The sequence below is a fragment of the Nelumbo lutea genome, chromosome 1 (genome assembly GCF_056320005.1).
Source record: "Nelumbo lutea isolate HS-2025 chromosome 1, American lotus-T2T, whole genome shotgun sequence".
Taxonomy (NCBI): Eukaryota; Viridiplantae; Streptophyta; class Magnoliopsida; order Proteales; family Nelumbonaceae; genus Nelumbo; species Nelumbo lutea.
The window spans coordinates 32,210,226-32,232,416 of NC_142684.1; the positions used below are offsets into that span (position 1 = coordinate 32,210,226).

Genomic DNA, 22,191 nt, shown 5'->3' on the forward strand with positions numbered 1-22,191 from the left:
ATATTCAAGCAAAGTGGAGAGATTAGCTATGGAACTTGGCAATGAACCTTTCAGGCCTCCTTCGCTTTTCGGTAAGTAAGTAACCAGGGTAAATGTATTTATCCAAGTGTTTCCCAAGAAAAACCTACCCAAGTAAATGCATTTACCCATGTACTTTTATTTCCAAGGTAAATAAGGCAATGATCCTTTTAGCCATAAAAATTAATTATTAAAAGGGGGTGTCTAGTCCCATTCAAGTGTTGGCAATTTTCCCCCTATGTGGGACAGTCATTTTACTCCAAGCTTTTGGACCCTTCCAATGCTATCAGGAATATTACCTGTCAGGCTATCAATAAATTTTCTTGCATCTCTAGTTGAAATAAGTTGATGTGGGGATTCTGCCTGGTATTTGGTTGGCACCCAAGGAATGATATTCAAGCTTAGTGGAGAGATTAGCGATAGAATTTTGCAATGAACCTTTGAGGCCTCGTTCGCTTTTCGCTATGTTATTTACCCAAGTAAATGTATTTACCCATGTTCTTTCATTTCCAAGGTAAATAAGGCAATGATCATTTTAGCCATAAAAATTCATTATTAAAAGGGGTTGTGTAGTCCCATTCAAGTGTTGCCAATTTTCCCCCTATGTGGGACAGTCATTTTTCTCCAAGCTTTTGGACCCTTCCAAAGCTATCAGGAATATTACCTGTTAGGCTATCAATAATCTTTCTTGCATCCCTAGTTGAAATAAGTTGATGTGGGGATTCTGCCTAGTATTTGGTTGGCACCCAAGGAAAGATATTCAATCTTAGTGGAGAGATTAGTGATAGAATTTGGCAATGAACCTTTGATGCCTCGTTCGCTTTTCGCTATGTTATTTACCCAAGTAAATGTATTTACCCAAATGTTTCCTAGGAAAGACTTACCCGGGTAAATGTATTTACCCATTTTCTTTTATCTGCAATTTAAATAAGGCAATGACCATTTTAGCCATAAAAATCCATTATTAAAAGGGGCATTTTGGTCCCATTCAAGTGTTGGCAATTCCCCCCTAGGTGGGATGGTCATTTTTGTCCAAACTTTTGAACCCTTTCAATTCTAGCAGAAATATTACTTGTCAGGCTGCCAATAAATTTTCTTGCATACCCTGTTGTAATAAGTTGATGTGGGGATTTTGCCTGATATTTGGTTGGCACCCAAGGTAAGATATTCAAGCTTATATGAGAGATTAGCTATGAAATTGGTAATGAAACTTTGAGGCCTCGTTCGCTTTTTGGTAAGTTATTTACCTGGGTAAATGTATTTACCCAAGTGTTTCCCAGGAAAGACTTACCCCGGTAAATGCATTGACCCATGTTCTTTTATTTCCAATGTAAATAAGGCAATGACCATTTTAGCCATGAAAATTCATTATTAAAAGAGGCATTTTTGTCCCATTCATGTGTTGGTAATTTCCTCCCTAGGTGGGATAGTCATTTTTGTCCAATCTTTTGGAGCCTTCCAATGCTAGTAAGAATACTACCTGTCACGCTGTCAATAAATTTTATTGCATGCCTAGTTGTAATAAGTTGATGTGGGGATTCTACCTGATATTTGGTTGGCTCCCAAGGTAAGATATTCAAGCTTAGTTGAGAGATTAGCTATGGAACTTGGCAATGAACCTTTGAGGCCTTGTTCGCTTTTTGGTAAGTTATTTACCTAGGTAAATGTATTTACCCAAGTGTTTCCCAGGAAAGACTTACCCGGGTAAATGCATTTACCCATGTTCTTTTATTTCCAATGTAAATAATGCAGTGACCAATTTAGCCATAAAAATTCAATATTAAAAGGGTCATTTTTGTCCCATTCAAGTGTTGGTAATTTACCCCGTAGGTGGGACGGTCAATTTTATCCAAGCATTTGGATCCTTCCAATGCTGACAGGAAAATTACCTGTCAGGCTGTCAATAAGTTTTCTTGCTTGCCCAATTATAATAAGTTGATATGGGGATTCTACCTGATATTTGTTGGCTCCCAAGGTAAGATATTCAAGCTTAGTTGAGAGATTGCTATGAAACTTGGCAATGAACCTTTGAGGCCTCGTTTGCTTTTTGCAAAGTTATTTACCAAAGTTTTTCCCAGGAAAGACTTACCCGGATAAATGCAATTCCCCATGTTCTTTAATTTCCAATGTAAATAAGGAAATCACCATTTTAGCCATAAAAATCCATTACTAAAAGGGGCATTTTTGTCACATTCAAGTGTTGGCAATTTCCCCCCTAGGTGGGAATGTCTTTTTTCTCTAAGCATTTGGACCCTTCCAATGCTAGCAAGAATATTACCTGTCAGGTTGTCAATAAATTTTCTTGAATGCCCAGTTGTAATAAGTTGATTTGGGGATTCTGCTTGATATTTGGTTGGCTCCCAAGGTAAAATATTCAAGCTTAGTGGAGAGATTAGCTATGGAACTTGGCAATGAATATTTGAGGCCTCGTTCGCTTTTCGGTAAGTTATTTACCCGGGTAAATGTATTTACCCAAGTGTTTCCCACGAAAGACTTACATGGGTAAATGCATTTACCCATGTTCTTTTATTTGCAATGTAAATAAGGCAATGACCATTTTAGTCGTAAAAATTCATTATTAAAAGGGGCATTTTTGTCTCATTCAAGTGTTGGCAATTTTCCCCCTAGGTGGGAAAGTCATTTTTGTCCAAGCTTTTGGACCCTTTTAGTGCTACCAGGAATATTACTTGTTAGGATGTCGATAAATTTTCTTGCATGCCCGGTTGTAATAAGTTGATGTGGGGATTATGCTTGATATTTGGTTGGCTCCCAAGGTAAGATATTCAAGGTTAGTGGAGAGATTAGCTATGGAACTTGGCAATGAACCTTCGAGGCCTCTTTCGCTTTTCAGTAAGTAATTTACCCGGGTAATGTATTTACCTAAGTGTTTCTCAAGAAAGATTTACCCGGGTAAATGCATTTAACAATGTTCTTTTATTTCCAATCTAAATAAGGCAATGTCCATTTTAGCCATCAAAATCCATTATTGAAAGGGGCAGTTTTGTCTCATTCAAGTGTTGGCAATTTTCTCCCTAGGTGGGACAGTCATTTTTCTCCATGCTTTTGGACCCTTCCAATGCTACCAGGAATATTACTTGTCAGGCTGTTAGTAAATTTTCTTGCATGCCCAGTAGTAATAAGTTGATGTGGGGATTCTACTTGATATTTGGTTGGCTCCCAAGGTAAGATATTCAAGCATAGTGGAGAGGTAGATATGGAACTTGACAATGAACCTTTGAGGCCTCCTTCGCTTTTCAGTAAGTAATTTACCTGGGTAATTTTTTTACCCTAGTGTTTCCTAGGAAAGACTTACCCGGGTAAATGCATTTACCCATGTTCTTTTATTTCCAATGTAAATAAGGCAATGCCCATTTTAGCCATCAAAATCCATTATTGAAAGGGGCAGTTTTGTCCCATTCAAGTGTTGGCAATTTTCTCCCTAGGTGGGACAGTCATTTTTCTCCATGCTTTTGGACACTTCCAATGTTAGCAGGTATATTACCTATCAGGCTATCAATAAATCTTCTTGCATCCCAGTTGAAATAAGTTGATGTGGGGATTCTACTTGATATTTGGTAGGCTCCCAAGGTAAGTTATTCAAGCTTAGTGGAGAGATTAGATATGGAACTTGGCAATGAACCTTTGAGGCCTCTTTCACTTTTCGGTAAGTAATTTACCCGGAAAAATGTATTTACGCAAGTGTTTCCCATGAAAGACTTACCCGGTAAATGCATTTACCCATGATCTTTTATTTTCAATGTATATAAGGCAATGTCCATTTTAGCCATAAAAGTCCATTATTGAAAGGGGTGGTTTTGTCCTATTCAAGTTTTGGCAACTTTCCCCCTAGGTGGGACAATCATTTTTCTCCATGCTTTTGGACCCTTCCATTGTTAGCAGGTATATTACCTGTCAGGCTATCAATAAATCTTCTTGCATGCCCAGTTGAAATAAATTGATGTGGGGATTCTGCCTGATATTTGGTTGGCTCCCAAGGCAAGATATTCAAGCTTAGTGGAGAGATTAGCTATGGAACTTGGCGATGAACCTTTGAGGCCTCGTTCGCTTTTCACTAAGTTATTTTCCCGAGTAAATGTATTTACCCAAGTGTTTCCCAAGAAAGACTTTCCTGAGTAAATGCATTTACCCATGTTGTTTTATTTCCAATGTAAATAAGGCAATGACCATTTTAGCCATAAAAATCCATTATTAAAAGGGGCATTTTTGTCCCATTCAAGTGTTGGCAATTTTCCCCCTAGGTGGGAAAGTCATTTTTGTCCCAGCTTTTGGACCCTTCCAATGCTAGCAAGAATATTACCTGTTAGGCTGAGAATAAATTTTCTTGCATGCCCAGTTGTAATAAGTTGATGTGGGGATTCTACCTAATATTTGGTTGGCTCCCAAAGTAAGATATTCATGCTTAGTTGAGATATTAGCTATGGAACTTGGCAATGAACCTTTGAGGCCTCGTTTGCTTTTTCAGTAAGTTATTTACCCGGGTAAATGTATATACTCAAGCATTTCCCAGGAAAGACTTACCCGGGTAAATGCATTTACCCATATTCTTTTATTTGCAATGTAAATAAGGCAATGACCATTTTAGCCATAGGTGGCAATTTCCCCCCTAGGTGGGATGGTCATTTTTGTCCAAGCTTTTGGACCCTTCCAATGCTAGCAGGAATATTATCTGTCAGGCTGTCAATAAATTTTGTTGCATGCTCAGTTGTAATAAGTTGATGTGGGGATTCTACCTGTTATTTGGTTGGCTCCCAAGGTAAGATATTCAAGCTTAGTTGAGATATTTGCTATGGAACTTGGCAATGAACCTTTGAGGCCTCGTTTGCTTTTTGGTAAGTTATTTACACGGGTAAATGTATTTACTCAAATGTTTCCTAGGAAAGACTTACCCGGGTAAATGCATTTACCCGTGTTCTTTTATTTGCAATGTAAATAAGGCAATGACCATTTTAGCCATAAAAATCCATTATTAAAAGGGGCATTTTTGTCCCATTCAAGTTTTGGAAATTTCGCCCCTAGGTGGGATGGTCATTTTTGTCCAAGCTTTTGGACCCTTCCAATTCTAGCAGGAATATTACTTGTTAGACTATCAATAAATTTTCTTGCATACCCTGTTGTAATACGTTGATGTGGGGATTTTGCCTGATATTTGGTTGGCACCCAAGGTAAGATATTCAAGCTTAGTTGAGAGATTAGCTATGGAATTGGTAATGAACCTTTGAGGCCCCGTTCGCTTTTCGGTAAGTTATTTACCTGGGTAAATTTATTTACCCAAGTTTTTCCTTGGAATGACTTACCCGGATAAATGCATTTACCCATGTTCTTTTATGTCCAATGTAAATAAGGCAATGACCATTTTAGCCATAAAAATCCATTATTAAAAGAGGCATTTTTGTCCCATTCAAGTGTTGGAAATTCCCCCCTAGGTGGGACAGTAATTTTTGTCCAAGCTTTTGGAGTCTTCCAATGTTAGCAAGAATATTACCTGTCAGGCTGTCAATAAATTTTCTTGCATGCCCAGTTGTAATAAGTTGATGTGGGGATTCTACCTGATATTTGGTTGGCTCCCAAGGTAAGGTATTCAAGCTTAGTTGAGAGATTAGCTATGGAACTTGGCAATGAACCTTTGAGGCCTCGTTTACTTTTCAATAAGTTATTTACCCTAGCAAATGTATTTACCCTAATGTTTCCCAGGAAAGACTTACCCGGGTGAATGCATTTAACCATGTCCTTTTATTTTCAATATAAATAAGGCAATACTCATTTTAGCCATAAAAAATTCATTATTAAAAGGGACATTTTTGTCCCATTCAAGTGTTGGTAATTTTCCCCTAGGTGGGAAAGTCATTTACCCACTTAGGAGATGGGTATTATTTACCTGGATAAGTGATATGCAGGATAATAAACTTTCCCTGGTCCTCACCTTAATATGAGAAAAGAACATCAGATTCTTGTTTAATAGGAATCAAAATCCCATTGACCAATTTTCCCCCTCTCAAAATCCAGAAAAAAAACATCCCCTGAGAATATTATTGCTTATTATGGATAACTTTCGAAGCTGTGTGCAATTGGTCAAGGAAGTGAGGAAACTCAAATCATCAAAATTTTGAAGGATACCAAAATTACTAGGGACTGCTCCATCATCATTGTTATTTCCAATATCAAATTAATATTTCATTCCTGATCGAAATATTAAATAAGGAAACAGGAATCCTTGCAATAAAATGGTTTGAATGAATAACAAAACCTTTTAGCTTTGGAAGGGTGAGACCAATATTTGATGGAATGTTAGCTCCTATACAATTGGTTGGTGGTGGCAACAATAATCTCCAAAGGTAGGTAATATGTTGTAGAGTGCGTTAGGGAACATACCTGAGAGATTATTTAAACCCATAGAAATGAAAGTTAAGGGTGTTAGTCGGCCTAAATCTTCTGGAATATTTAATTTCCCTCCAAACCAGTATTTGATATTGCAAGAACTTCTAGTGATGAATGATTTTCAAAAGAAGCTGGTATCAGTCCTTGGATACAAAACATCTAACCGCCAGTCCACCTACGAATCCGTTGAACCATAATTCAATGGGGTCATCCCTCTAAAAAAAGCCCAAAACCTTCTACTGGGTATATCCCCAAATCCTTCTATTTACGCAATTAGTTCATAGCTCTATTATTTAATTAGTTTTTAGTGATTAATATTTCGTATTATGAAATAAAAACTAATAATTTTATATTATTTTGATTATTATCAATAATTAATTAACTATTTAGTATATAATTTCATTTTATTTTAGTTTATTATCAATAATTAAGTAGTAATGTTTTGTATTTATTTAATATTTTGTACTTTATTATTAATTAATAATTATTGTTATTAATATATTATTAATGAATTAATATTAATAAATAGCATCAATATGGTACTATTAATAAATAGTTGCCCAACCATTTATAAATATTTTATTATTTATTAATTATTAATAAGTGAGTAATAAAAATACATGACCACTCGGTTCATATAAGAACTGGCTGAACCATGACCCAATTTGATCATACCCTTGAATAAGAACTCAAAAACCGTCAATAGTCCAAATTAATTTCAAAAAGGATTATGGCTGATAAGGACAATTTTTGGGCCCTAATATCAATAAAAATAATCATTTTAATATAATTTTTAAAATATGTTAACTTTTTAAAAAATATATCAAATAAGAGCAAAAATACTATTCATCTTCTTCCTCCAAACCAATTCCTCCCCAGCCCTGTGAACCATAATAACCACCATCCACCAGTGCTGTTGCCGCCACTTCCGCTCATCTCCGATAATGCCAATCATCGATAAAACTAGCCCAAACAAAGCTCACACGACCCCCCCTGTGGAAACAAAATCGAACCAAAAAGGTGCAAAAGAATCAACCTCACCACATCTTTTATTGATTCATTTAACTCCTCATGCACTATACTAACGACCTTATCTTCCACCATGCTCAGGAGCAGTTTCATGGAGGAATCAGCACTAACTCCAAACAAACGACTAATGAACTCTGGTGCAGGCGAGTCCATGTTCGTGATCACGGGACGTCCTTCTAACCTCAGTCCCAATATTAGTGCAATGTCCCAGTTGGTAAATGATACATACTCACACCTAAATTGAATGTCGTGGTCTCTGAGTCCCACCGTAGATGTCCAAAGGGGGTGTTATTAAGAGCCTCATTGTGCTCTCTCCTTAACGACAACTTTGAAATAAAGTCGTTGAAGTGTTTTGGTGAACAGCTGGTGCAAACTCCTCTCGATGCCATTGGTTTCAAAATATTCACATTCATGAAATTGTAAATACACAAAACATTCGTCAAAGAACAAAAAAACATGAATACAAGATACTGAACATGCAAAAACATGGACTAGGAGTGAATGGGGTTTGAATGCGAGTGTGGGTTACAGAATACACACTGGAATGTTGGGTTGGTTCAAGCAAACCCAAGATTCTAGACAAAAAACTAATTTTTTCGATAGACAATTGTAGGCAGGCAAGAACTAATCTCCATAATCCAACAGAAATTTCAGCATCAGTTATTTCTTCCAATAACAAGCAATAGGTAGCAAGATATTGCCCATTTTTTTAGCATTGCAATACGAACTTCAAGCTGCCAATTTAGTTGAAATACCTTGTTTGAGTGTAGTTCGAGGAAGAACAGAATGTTCACCTCGTCGTCAATCTTTTGTCTACGTTTGTGCAAAGAGCAAAGGTCGACGAACGATGCTACTACAAATACCAAGAGGTAGAACGCCAATAATCAGAAAAATTGAAGAAGGACGTTCATTCCATCAAAGGCTGGAACGAAAGTGAATAGGGAGGAGAGAGAAAAATTATCCACAGGGAGGGAGGATTTACCACTTAATGCTTGGGGTCATGGTTTTCAAAATCGGACCACACTGGATGGTTGAAACGGAAAAATCGGGAACCGGTCCATTTTCCCCAAAATCGTTGATTTTGGTCAGCAAACTGCTGAACCGACCAATTATCTGTTCAAACCGTTTGAACAGTTTTGACCGCTTTTTAATTTTTAAAATTTTTTTATTTTTTTGTTAAAATGAATCGACTGTTTGAATCGAATAGTCAGACCGTTCGAACCGATAAAGGAACCTCTGACCCGTTCGGTTTTAAAAACTATGCTTGAGATAGTTAGGTTAGTAATTGAAGACCATAATAATATATTATCATGTAAGATAATAACATTACAGGATTTGGGTGACTTAGATGTAAATTTTTATGCCCATGTAAGAAATGCAAAAGAGTTGTTCATTTATTTTCTGCATTTCTTTTATTTCTACCATTATCGACCATTAAATTCAGATCAATTATGGTTTTCAAAACTGGGTTGGACCAAACGGTCGGACCAGAAAAACCAGAAACTAATCAGGTGACCGATTCCATTTTTTCCCAAAATCAGAATTTTGCCAAAAAACATTGATTTGGTCAGCAAACTGCTGACCCAGGCAGTTGAACCATTCGAACTGTTCAAACTATTCAACAGTTTTAACTGTTATTAATTTTTTTAATTTTTTTCAGAACAGACTGTCCGTTCGATTGGACCATTCGACCCAAGAACTGGGCCCTTGACTAATTCGTTGTCCAATTCGATTTTAAAAACCTTGAATCATACTGAAACCATACAATTATTCATATAACAATGTCGATCATAGCCATTAGCATACGCAAATCTTCATGAAACACACCACCTCCTAGCCCGTAATGTACATATCCATTATTCATCAATCAATTTCTTTTTCCATTTATTTTCCTCTTTCTTTATGGGGAAGGGGATTTGTTTCTTGAATATTTTGAACTTGGGCATACTTGGAGAAGAACCCAATATTCAATAAGGGGATTTAGTTCTTTGAATTTTTTAAGCATTGTGACTATTTTGGAAGTTTAAAGAACAATCAAGGTAAATTCTGTCCTTTAACCTATGCCATCAATGTTAATAGTAGAATGTTTTCATGGATTATATACAAGTATTTACAAAACCATAGGTTATACTTTAGTATTCAGCACAAACCTTAGAGTATATCTAAGTAATTTATCCTATTATGGCTGAAAAATGAACAAAAATAACAATTATGACCATGCAAGTTGATAAAGTTAAATTAGAAGCAAATAGGCTTCCAAACCTTATTTACCATTCATAAGTTATGACCATCTGAAAAACTACACTAAATCAAACTTCTTACCTCTTGAATCATTGAATTACAAATTTACGACATCAATATATGCTGCAACCTTTCTCCAATATATCACAGAGGTAATTCTTTGTCATGCTAGCCTATCTAAACATTTCTTCTTTTATATAAGTTTTCTTTTTTTTTTTATTGAGAAAGCACAATAAATTGTAAAATTGTAAAACATATACAACTAGGTTATGGATGAGATGTTACATGTCAAGGCCACTATCATCTCACACATAAGGTGTTCAACATTGACAACATATAGTGCTTTTATAATAGAAATATCCCAAAACATCTCTTCATTTAGTACAACTTGCATTCGAACAAAACAAACATGACAAGAATTCAATGAGAGTCCTCTAAATTTGGACTTCATTGAGTTATGCCTGTTTCTAATCTACAAAAATACCACGCTCTAGGATCCAATCTTCAATCATTTCTTGAGCATTCACAGGTTGATCAGTAGGTACCATGTGCCCAGAATCTAAAACAACAACATGAGTCAAGCTCGCCCATTGCTGCACATAACCTGCAAGTGATCCATTTACATTCCAAATCTTTCTCTTAGCCATTAGGAAATTTTCTACACCATCCCAACTCATTTGATTTATCCATGCTTTGTTGGCAACCACCCCAGCTTTTAAATCAAATTCTCCTTGGTATAGCAAGACCTTAGTCTTATTTAACAATTCCTCTATCATGTATCTTGCACACTGCATATAATCTTCTATTAAAGCTTCGCTTACGTCCCTGCTGCATGTTTTTTGAATCAAACTCTTTGCACCCAAAGCCATCATTACATCCTCTTCGGCAAGAAATTCACCAACCCATTCATTTAAATAGCGATCCTTCCTCCTAAGATCAAAAAGAGTAGCTAAACCTGTCATTTGTTGCAACTTGTGCATGAAATCCTTAATTGCCTGAGTTGCTTGTCTCCATTTTCCCTCTCCGACTAGTGTTATTGTCTCAACTTGAAGTGCCTCAAGTTCGATCTTTTGTTTTTCATTAATTAAACTTGAGAAATATACATTATTGGGAATTGAAGTCAATTGGTTAATAGGGTCAATCCATCCATTACCAATTGCAATTCCCTTTAAATTCAATTTGTGGTAAGTAGATACAAGGGAATTTTGTTGTAGAATATAGCACCCGATTGCGGGAATATACTTTCCAGCATAGCTCTCACCAGTGATATAAATTGGGCGAGACTTAAATAATTGGTTTAAGGACATAAATGCATTGAGTGCAACAAAAAGATGGTTGACAACAGTATCTACATCCCTTGGTATTTCTTCAGGTGTTGCAGCGATACTATAACCAGACCCAATTGGATTATCAAGGAAAAGTAAGCCAAACTTACGATTCCAAGCACCGGGATTTGGTTTTAAACTTGGGTTAAATTGCATAAAGTCTTCCTCGCTTGGGTGTTCAAAATCCACGATCCAAGGGCCAACTTCATAAAGATTACCAACCATGGAAGTACAACCTGGGCCACCTTGGAGCCAAATGAGGAGAGGCGTTTGAGATAGAGTTGAAATCGGGTTTTGCGCTTCATAGAATGCATAATACATGCTAGAAGTAGACTTTGGGTTGATTGGAAGGTAGCCACTTTGGGTGGGAAGGGCTTCTTTTGGGAAGACAAAGGCATTGGCCAAACAAATCCAAAATAAGGAAAAGAGGATGAAGCACAAGACTCTAGTGGTGAAGTTTAACTCCATTTGTATGTGTTATTTGGTGCAAAGAGCTAGGTTGGTCCCTTGGAACAATGCCACCTACACATGCATGGAAGAGATTGATAATTATTATTAAGAAACAGATATTACTGTAGGTACCCAAAAAATAAATAATAAAAAATGAAATATGATGCAAAATCTTATATATCCATGGATCATAAAGGTTATCTTTCAGTAGTGTTGTAAAAAGGGTAACTAACAAGAAAAGTATTTTTAAAATTCTCATTCTACAATTAAACCTTAGAGTAGTCATGTTATTGAGGGTCAACACACCCAATTTAATGGCTCATACCTAGAAGATTGAATGTGTCAAAAACTAGCTTATAATGAACCTTTATAAAGAATCTAACTTGGAATGTAACACTAGAGTTGTAACAATTTTTTGATGTCCAAATCATTTTATTAAATTATTACTTAGTGGATTTCTTTTAATCATATGTAGTTTTCACCTTGATATATAATCTCTAAAACGGAAACCATTGAGTTGTGGATATTCATCCTCATTACATACTATTGCATTGGTTATTTTTTTCTTTTAAAAAATGATACATATCAAGAAACTATAGAATATATATATCATATTCAAATCCTTATATAAAATATTAGACAAAATATTTTCTAGCTTAGTTGAAAGGAACTAATTGTAAACTTGCCAATTCTCATTGGTGGCCGGGCATTATCAAATACTACATTCTTTTTGTTTGTTGATTCTTGCAAGTGGTGAGGCACCAGTTAGACCATCAACTTTTTGAAATTTCGTTTTTGTTATTTATTAATTTTTTTATATTTAGGGTTTTAATTAGTAATTGAAAATCGACGCAAACCGTGATGACTTAACCTTTATTAGCGAGCATGTAATGAATCTTCCCCGTGTTTGGGTGGTTATTTATTTTCCGCTTTGCAAAGGGGCAAAAAGAGAAGACCCCTGTCAAACTAATCTAGTCCCTCTGCATTTCTAAATAAAAGAAAAAAGAAAATTCATTTATCAATTTTAATTCTTCCCTCAAAATTATCTCAATACAGCCAAGAAAATTAATTCATAGGGATAAAAGTCGGCATGAGTTATAAGTATTTAAATGTTGTATCTAATCTATGGGGTTGTTTTGAAGTATAGACCAATCCATATTATACTATAGTCCACAGCTGTTTAAATTGGGAACAAATTGTGTGGATTGAATTAGTTCACATCTACATTGCATTCTGTAGCGTGGTGTCAACACTTTTTTGATTGCATGTATCTCATATATGTTTTATAAATGACATATAAAGTTAATTATAAATATCTAATTTTTACATTTTATATGATAAATGTTTTAAAAAATTCATCAATGAATTAATATTAACCAATAAATATTAATTCTTTTATAAAATAATAGTAAAATAATTAAAATTTTAAAAAATGTATTTTTAGTTTTTAAAAATACTATTTTGTTGGTAAAAACATTAAAATTGTATAAAATTTAAAAAACTAAGTAAAATAATTAATACTTTAGATCATATAGTCAAAATGCAATTGTAGGAATTTCAGAGATAAAACTAAAGGTATATCTTTGTGCGGTATGTCTTAGATCACACATGCAGTATGTCTTATATCACACAACCTTTGACCCTTGCTCCTTGAAGCATGGGATCAAAAATAAACTTTAGAGGGGACTAACGAGTTTTTTCCTTTCACGATATATTAGAGTGTGGTATGGACGAGTCTTCATCGCATAGACGGGACTGAAACAGATCAAAATAGATTGTTCGAAAATGATCCCGTCCACTAGATGAATGCGGTGCCGAACAATGCCTATGCCTATGTTAAAAAGACCAGTATTAAACAGATCAAAATAGCCTGAATTCATGGTGAGAAACCAACATTAAACAGATCAAAATAGATGTCCGAATGTTAAAACGATGCCAAAAATAAATAAATAAAAGAACTAGCTCACCTTGTGTGTAATGTAGCCCAAAGAGGGGAGGTTCAATGCCAACACAGCAACAGAGTTTGGGAGATGGTACCGATCTCTACAACACAAGAACACTGGCTCCACCGAGAGCTTACCAACATCACGGGTTCATACCTTGACTCGTGTACGATGGATTCGATTGGAGTCTGATCGCCAATAACGTTTGAAAGCAGATCGGTGGAGATCAGTACATTTGGTTGGAGTTCAATGGCCCATTTGAAAGCCGCAGTTCTCGTTCACAGTCTCTGTTTCGCGATGCGAATTGGACTGAGGTCGTCCTTGCCGGCGTTACTGAAAGTATCCATCGAAGACCGATGCCCGAAGGAAGAAACGACCGTCCATTCTTGTCCTTGATATTCAGATAGAATGTGAACTAGGGGGAATCTCTGGCCCGTGTTGTTTAAAAGAAGAGATTGATACTGCAGTTTTGGGATGGGCTTCTTACAGAGGGGATTCGAGTTGATATCAGCTTGCGTCTGGCCAAGGTTCGAGTGGGTAGCAACGTCGCAGGTGTCGGAGGAATGTTTATTTCGGCTCTGGTTATGGCTGAGATACCCGAACAGGGGTGACGCTCACGGATTTCATAAGTTGAGGGAAACGAGAGAGAGGTAGGGAAAAAGAGGGAATGGATAGGGAGAATAACGGGCCGAACCGCCGCTGCCAAGAATCGCAGCGGCGGTGGCGTTGGAGAACAGGGAAGCAGAACTGGGGAGAAGAAGAAGAGAACGAAGGGAAGAAAAAATAGAGAGGGAGAGATATATAGAGAGGGGGAGGAGAGAGAGAAACGGGGAAGAAGAGATCGGGCTAACCGTCCGTCGCGGTTTCCGGGGAAGAGATGAACAGTTCTTTCTAAATTGAGTTCAAATCATCCCAGCGTGTATTAGAAAAGATGTGCTGTGGCGCTGATTTGATCTCTTCTAAATTAACTATTTTTGTAATTTTGAGTTTGAGAGCGTCAAACCGAAATTCCAATTTAATGTAATGGTGGAGTCGTAGGACAAAGTATGGAGTGGGGTGTGTGGAAATTAGCCAAAATGATTCCATTTTGGTTGAGGAGGTAAATATGGGTCTTTTTTATTGAAATTTGGCAGAGCATGGTTTTGAACATTATGGGTTGGTTGGTACTTGGTAGGGTCAGAATGGTCCAATTGGATCTAGATTAAGCGGATCCGAAGGGGCTTGATTTGGTTAATTTAAAGCTTTGAAATAAAACATTTATTCGACAGAGGGATAAACAAAGGTAACTTTTGTTTAAATTTGACAAGGTGGGTTTTTTTACCATTTTGGATTGATTGATAGAATCAAATTGGCCCAACTAAGCTTAGATCGCACATTTTAGAAGGGGTCAATTCGATTAATCCAAAACTTTGAAATGGAATTTTAGTACGATGGAGGGAAAAACAAAGAAATTTTGGGATAAAATTTTGTAGGTAAGGATTTTAGGATATTTTAGACCTAATGGTGATATCTGATTGGTTCAAAGAGGTAAATGTGGGAATTTTGGGTTCAAACTTTATGGATAGATCGTTTTGTGTGCTTTAGGTTCAATTGTATGGTTTGATTGGTTTAGAATTGTTAAGATCAAGGAGATTTGGATTGTATGTGTCTAAATTAATCAGAGGGCTCGAAATAGAATCTTAGTCTAATTGGAATTAATCAGGGCTATCAGATTGGAATCGAGTGAGTTTAATGGAGGATTTAGGGGTCTTTGAGCTAAATTTTGAATTTTTAAGGTTTTTTGGTGTTTCTAAAAGATCAAAATCGAATGTTCAGGATCGAATTAAGGGTTTAGAAGACAAACCGAACAAAAATCGGGTATTGATAAAGTTGATAAAGGAAAGAGTAAAGATGATAACTTTGAAACGTAAATGGAATTTCTATGATTATGTACATGTAGTGGGATTATCATGTGGTCAATGTCGTCTTTATTTACTCACGACATTGCTCTTTGAGTGCTTAAAAGAAAGAAACCCAATCTAATTAATGCTAAAGTTCCTTATCCAACAAGTAGAGGTGACTAGGATCTTCATTATGCATATGGGCAAACTCGATGTTAGTATTGACATATTCTTTGGAAATAATACTGAAATTTGATGTAAAAAATGACACCTAATTCTATTAGAGAAAGAATACTAAAATTGGTAGGGGAGGGATTAAGTTAGAATAGAAGTTATCAAGAAAATAGAAAGTCAAACTGTATTAGAGAAATAAGACTGAAATTTGTATATTTCAAGAAACCTTCTAATCTAAATAAAAAATGACACCTAATTCTAATTGTAATTGGTTGCCTATTTGGGTAAAAGACCATAAAAATTAGCATCCTTTGATTATTTTCTTTAAACTTTTCCAAAAAAATTCTTTGCCAAATTGTCTTACAATACTTGCCATTAATGTCATTCCTAACTAGAAGAGTAGAAATTAAATTAGGTTATAACTAGGATAGAGACAACTTATTTAAGTAAGAACTACGTAGGTTGTAAATACTAACTAGGAACTAACTACTAACTACTAACTATTAAGTCGGTTCGGTTCAGGTCGGTTTATGATATTTTACAATCCGAAACCAACTGGTGCTAAAGAAAACCCAGCCGATTCAGATTGAATCGGTCCAAATTGATCGATTTAATCGGGTTGGGTCTTCTTATGAACAGTTCAAAAAAGTACATTGAAATGAATGATGATACTACTATATCCAATCTATCAATTTATTACCATGGTTGAATTTAAAGCCGAAACTGACCCAACCTGACTCAAATCGACCAGGTCGGTTTTGCTTAACATAGGGTCGATTTTGGTTTCAATTTCAGGTAACCCAACCAAGTCGGATCGGTTGAAAAAATCTCAGTAAACCGACCCAATCCAATCCAATCCAATGAATGATTTGGACTGGTCCAATTCAATGTTTGGACCGTCCAAACATTGATACATATATTCTTATCTTATATTAATAGACCAGATATTGGCTTAATCCAATCCAATTCAATATAAATTTGTTACAAATGGACTAGGTCCAATCCAATCTAATAAATATTTTAGACGAGATAGGTCCAATCCAAAATGTCTCGTTGGTCCATCCAATCCGTCCAAATTAATTTTGGACACCCTTACTCTCTATGCTATTGACTTAAAGGGCTTTAGAATTCGTAATTCCCATGAATTCCTAACTCATTCGCTTTATACAGATGCTATACTACTCTTCCGAGAAGCCAACGATGCATATGGTAGAACATTTTGGGTCTAGGCCGTTATCACTACAAACCTATGGTCCGAATGATTGAAGATGTGCCATGGAAGTAACGAGGTACATCCTGAAAGAAAAAAACTCTGCAAACACTCAGAAAGCATGGGTATCCAACTGAAAATTGAGAACATCTCTCAAAGAATTTAATTAATGTAGATGTATGGGAGATATTTGCAATTAGATGTCAATCTCTCTAGCCTTTGCTTACAAACAATCAAAATCTTAGCTTAGATCCCATTTGATTGGTATATGTGGTCATGTTTAACAATACAAGTTAATTGGATTTACCTCCTTCCTTATCAAAATTAGGCATGTAACAACTTGCTCTTTCTCTGTTTAATCTCTATGAAATGATGGAGGAAAAAAAATAAATCTCTATAAAATGGTTGTAAATATTCTTGCCGAAATTATTCATCTATAAATAGAGAGAAGAAAAAAAAAAAAAAAAACTTAGCTTATTTGTTTGATAGAAATGGTGAGTGAGGAAAACAACATTTATACTGTAAAATGGGCAAAATATTGCTCAAAGGCTTCAGACCGAAACTATAAGAACCATCTAATCATTAGTAGTTACAAAACAAGGCACAAAAATTCTAATAGCGAGATTATTTTTATGAAAAAAAAGTAGTAGAAGCACTACAAGAAATTTGGTTTTCACCGGCGGTCACAGTTGAACTAAAACGGTCACGTAACCTCCCGGCATTTCTTATTTCAAAACAATAAAAAAATTAAAAAATCTTTAGCGGGGATCCCGCAAAAACGGCTCGCGCCAAAGAAGGCATTCGTTAATATCAAACGATGAAACCCTCGCCAATTTCTTAGAGTCACAGGAATACCGCCATTATCTTCTGATGAACTTACAATTTATCTATAATTTTTGAGGACTTTAGCATGGATTTTTATGCCGGTTTTATTAATTTTTGCCTTAATTTAGCTTAATGCTAAGAATAGGTTCAGGGATAATCAATCCAAGAAAAGGAAGGAAAAAGGCAAGAAAAGAAGGTTCAAAAAGACCAATTTCAGTCCAGCCCGGTCGTGGAAGCAAGAGATAGCACTTCGGCCCAAAACGAGCAAGTGAATTCTTTGAGAAAACCCAAGAAAATAAAGCCTAGCTATGAGGAGAATTCGGCCCAGCAAGGAAGGCCCATTTTTAGCCCAAATAACAGCCTAGAGTGTAGCCCACATGAGCTCAAAAGCAAGCAAAGTTGTAGCCCAAATAGCAGCCCAAAGGGAGCTAGGGGCGGCAACTTCTAGGAGTTTCTTGAAGAGAAGGAGGGAGCACTCTAGAAGGTTCATGAGGGGTGTAATACACCCCATTCTAGAGGCTTCAAGAAGGGGCAAGAGCCCCCTTGAAAAACTATATAAGGAGGCCTCTAGGAGGGGAGAAGTTGTTCAATTGCTTGAGAGGAAGGCTCTCCCACTCTTAGAGGTTCGGCCACCTTGAGAGAAGAGAAGAAGGCTAGGCGCAAGGAAGAAGAAGAAGAAGGGCTGAAGGAAGTTCAAGACAAGCAAGCTAGAAGAAGAAGGTGAGTTCGAATTGAGAGTTTGTGATTCAAAGATCTTCTGTAATAAATCATTTGTAGTTTCAATCTCTTTTGATTTGAATTCAGTTTCTTAGTTATATGTTCTTTCTTCTTTCTCCTTGTTTCCATTCTTCCTTGATGTATTTCAGCTTGTAAAATTTCAGTTCAGCAATCTAATTCTTTTTGATTCATTCAAATGGTCATGCATTGTATTTGAAGTTTCTTGAATAAGGGTGTGATTGTAGATTAATTCGGCCAACTAACCTTCAAAACTCAGATCTGAATTCTCAGATCTGAGATTGCAAGATCTGAATTGCTTGAAACAGAATTCAGATCTGCAATTTTCAGATTGGGCGAATTAATCTATAGCTTGGAATTCCTAGAGTGCTTGAGAGAGACTCTAGGAATTCAGATCTACTATTCAAGAACTGAATTGAGTGCAAGGTTAGAGATAACTTGCACAATTCAGTTGGTGATCAATTCAGATTTGAATTGATGCCTTAGAAGTGTTTGAAGAAATGCATGCATGGGGATTAGATTCTTGCTAGAGATAGAAGAACCGTCACTCATGCATAGGATGAACATGCGCTTGAGAGAGGCTGTTCATGACCTTAGGGTTTCACCAAACCAAGGCTCAATCATGATTCATTCGAATGATCCAAATTGATAGATTGCTGAATTCTGAGATTGACATTTACTGCTTACTCTTCTAACCTGAATTGAAGGCAATTGGGCCAATGATTTAGATAGATTTTAATTTAGGATTTCTTAGCTTTCATTAGAGTTTTGATTTATTTGTTGATCAGATAAGAAGTGCTAAATTTAGTATTGGTAATTGTTTCCTAAATCCTCGTGGGAACGATACTTCACTCTCTACTTTATTACTTGAACGGCTAGTGCACTTGCTAGTGTCACAATGAGCAACACATCATCTTCTTCTTCTTCGCGTGTTATTTCTTTCTTCTTTGCCAATTTCTCCATCGATTTCTTCTTCGCCAATTTCTCCACCGATTCAAAGGAAGCCACAACCACGGATGATCTCCATCGATTTAGAGAATTATGAAGCCAGCCACAAATAGAGGTTGCCTTGAGAACTCGATTGCTTCAGAGCAGAGGTTGCCTTGAAAGCCAGAACAGAAGTCCATTTGAAAACTGGATTGCTTCAGAACTTTAGTCAATTTGAAAACTCGATTGCTTCAGAACAGAAGTCGATTTGAAAACGCGAATAGAGGTTGCCTTGAAAGCCAGCCACAAACCGATTCAAAAGAAGATTTGAAGGCAGAGCAATTGCATTGAAGCCAGAGAGTTCACTCGACTACATAGTGTTTCGCTCCTAGTACTCCATTCCTGTTTCTGTGACTCCAGTAGATTATTTTCGCAGTGATGCTGATACGTGCATGCATGCAGCAGCCGAAGACCCGGTCAAAGTGGATAGCAGCAGAAGACCCGGTCATGTTAGCTCTTAATTGGGATAAGCCTTATCCATTCAGTTTTAATTCTGTTAGAATAGATAAGTCTTCAATTCTGTTCCTAGATAAGTGCATTCTGTTTCCTAGATAAGTGCATTAGATAAGTCTTCAATTTCTGTTCCTAGATAAGTGCATTCTATTTTTTTGTTGATAAGCTCCTAAGATTAAGGGGCAGTAGTTCCTATTTCTACTCCCAGTTTGTAGCACCGTAAGGCTATAAATATAGTCGGAATGAATGGAGTTGGCATTGGCTTTTCTACAAACAAACTCTCTCTCTCTCTCTTCTCCTTATTCTAGATCCTTCTCCCTCTTGTTAGATAACTTGAGCGTATCATTGGTATCAGAGCCGGTTCGACCATGGACACCCGTGGAAAGACGAACGCGGAGTTCCGCAATGAGGTCAATGAAACCTTAGCACGGCATGAGTCGAGCTTCGACCAAATGAACACTGTCTTGCAAGCAGTGTTAACTGAACTCCAAGCCCTTCGAGCCTCACGAACCACTCCCAATACCACTCCCGAGACCAACCCCTTCGCCCATGAAGAATCCTCACAGCCCCATACTTCCCGTTCAAGCTCCACCCATGACCACCCTCATCAACACGTCAAGCTGTCATTCCCAAAATTTAATGGGGATGATCCGAGCGGTTGGATTTACAAGGCGGAGCAGTATTTTGAATTTCAAAATATTGTTCCAGACCAACAGGTGCAGCTAGCTTCCTTCCATTTGGAAGGCATCGCCTTATAGTGGCACAGGTGGTTGACCAAGCATCGCGGACCGCTCACATGGGAAGAACTCTCCAAAGCGGTGTTACAACGGTTCGGCCCCACCGACTACGAGGACCCATCAGAGGCATTAACCCACCTAAAGCAAACCACCACTGTGACGGCTTATCAAGAAGCCTTCGAGAGGCTCTCTCACCAAGTTGACGGCCTGCCCGAGAGCTTTCTCATTGGCTGTTTCATTGCAGGACTTCGTGATGACGTTCGTTTAGATGTGAAGATCAAGCAGCCTCGAACTTTGATAGAGGCGATTGGAGTGGCCCGGTTAATTGAGGAATGAAATCACTTACAGCGGAGAGCTAGCCAACCAATTGGATCCCCATCAGCCATGACAACCCAGAAGGCGTCGCCCAACCCCATGGCCGGTGTACTTGGGCCTCCACCAAGCTCGCGCGCGAACCAGGTTTCCAGTGCTCCTTCCTCAACATTCCGGTGACTCACCAACCAGGAGGCGCGAGAACGTCGTGAGAAGGGGCTGTGTTACTACTGTGATGAGAAGTTCACCTCCGGCCACCGTTGTGCACATCCACAACTGTTCATGATTGAGGATCCGGAACCGGCGGACGCGGAGACTGTCGAATCAGAGGAGGAAAACCAAGAAGCCATCCCTGAAATCTCCTTCCACGCTATTGCAGGAGCTGAGCACCCGCAAACCATACGTGTTCTTGGGAAACTGAAAAACAAGAACGTGATCATATTAATTGATGGCGGCAGCACCCACAACTTCATTGACCAAGCCATCGTCTCCAAGCTCGGGTTGCCATTGAACCGAGACAAGAAATTTCAAGTTATGGTGGCCAACCGTGAAAAGATCGAGTGTATGGGGCAGTGCCGATCTCTCACCCTCGCCATTCAAGGACACCCCGTTACCGCTGACTATTATGTTCTTCCCGTCACAGCATGCCAGTTGGTGTTGGGAGTACAGTGGCTAGAGACGCTTGGACCCGTCGAGATGGATTACAAACAACTAACCTTGACGTTCAAAAAGGAGGGACTCTCTTGCACCTTCCAAGGATTAGGATGAGCCAGCATCGAAGCCTTAACCAACAAGGAATGCAATGGGTTACAAGGTACGGGATTTTTTTTCAAATAGTTCCTTCACATAGCAGCGGCCAACCAGGTTTTCTTCCACCCAAGATGGACCACCTTCTCACCGAATTTTCCCATGTGTTTGAGCCGCCCACAAGCCTACCTCCTAAACGACCACATGACCACCGGATTGCACTGCTTCCCGACAAAGGACCGGTGAGTGTGAGGCCATATCGATACCCATATTACCAGAAGACCGAAATAGAGAAGATGGTGAAGGAGCTTTTGCAGACAGGGCTGATAAGACCAAGCAATAGCCCATTCTCATCGCCGGTTTTGCTAGTGAAGAAGGCTGATGGAGCTTGGCGGTTTTGTGTGGATTACCGAGCACTGAACGAAATCACTATTAAAAACAAGTATCCCATTCCCGTGATTGATGAATTATTAGATGAGCTCTACGGCACCAAATTTTACTCCAAACTAGATCTACGGTCGGGATACCATCAGATTCGAGTGCAAGAAGAAGACATTCCTAAAACGGCTTTCCGAACACATGAAGGGCATTACGAGTTCTTAGTGATGCCGTTCGGCTTGATGAATGCACCTGCAACTTTTCAAAGCCTCATGAACGACCTCTTCCGCCCATACCTCCGGAAATTTATTTTGGTCTTCTTCGACGACATTCTGGTTTATTCTAAATCAT

At 37.7% G+C, this 22,191-nt stretch overlaps 1 pseudogene across 1 annotated transcript; it reads right to left on the minus strand.

Moving 5' to 3' along the window:
* Window positions 1–9,868: 9,868 nt before the first annotated feature.
* LOC148874181 (serine carboxypeptidase-like 50 pseudogene) lies at window positions 9,869–14,295 on the minus strand (annotated as a pseudogene). The gene is made up of 2 exons (XR_016104599.1): window positions 13,427–14,295; window positions 9,869–11,531 (listed from the first exon to the last, which is right to left on the minus strand). The product of XR_016104599.1 is annotated as a serine carboxypeptidase-like 50 pseudogene (transcript).
* Between the last annotated feature and the right edge of the window lie 7,896 nt (window positions 14,296–22,191).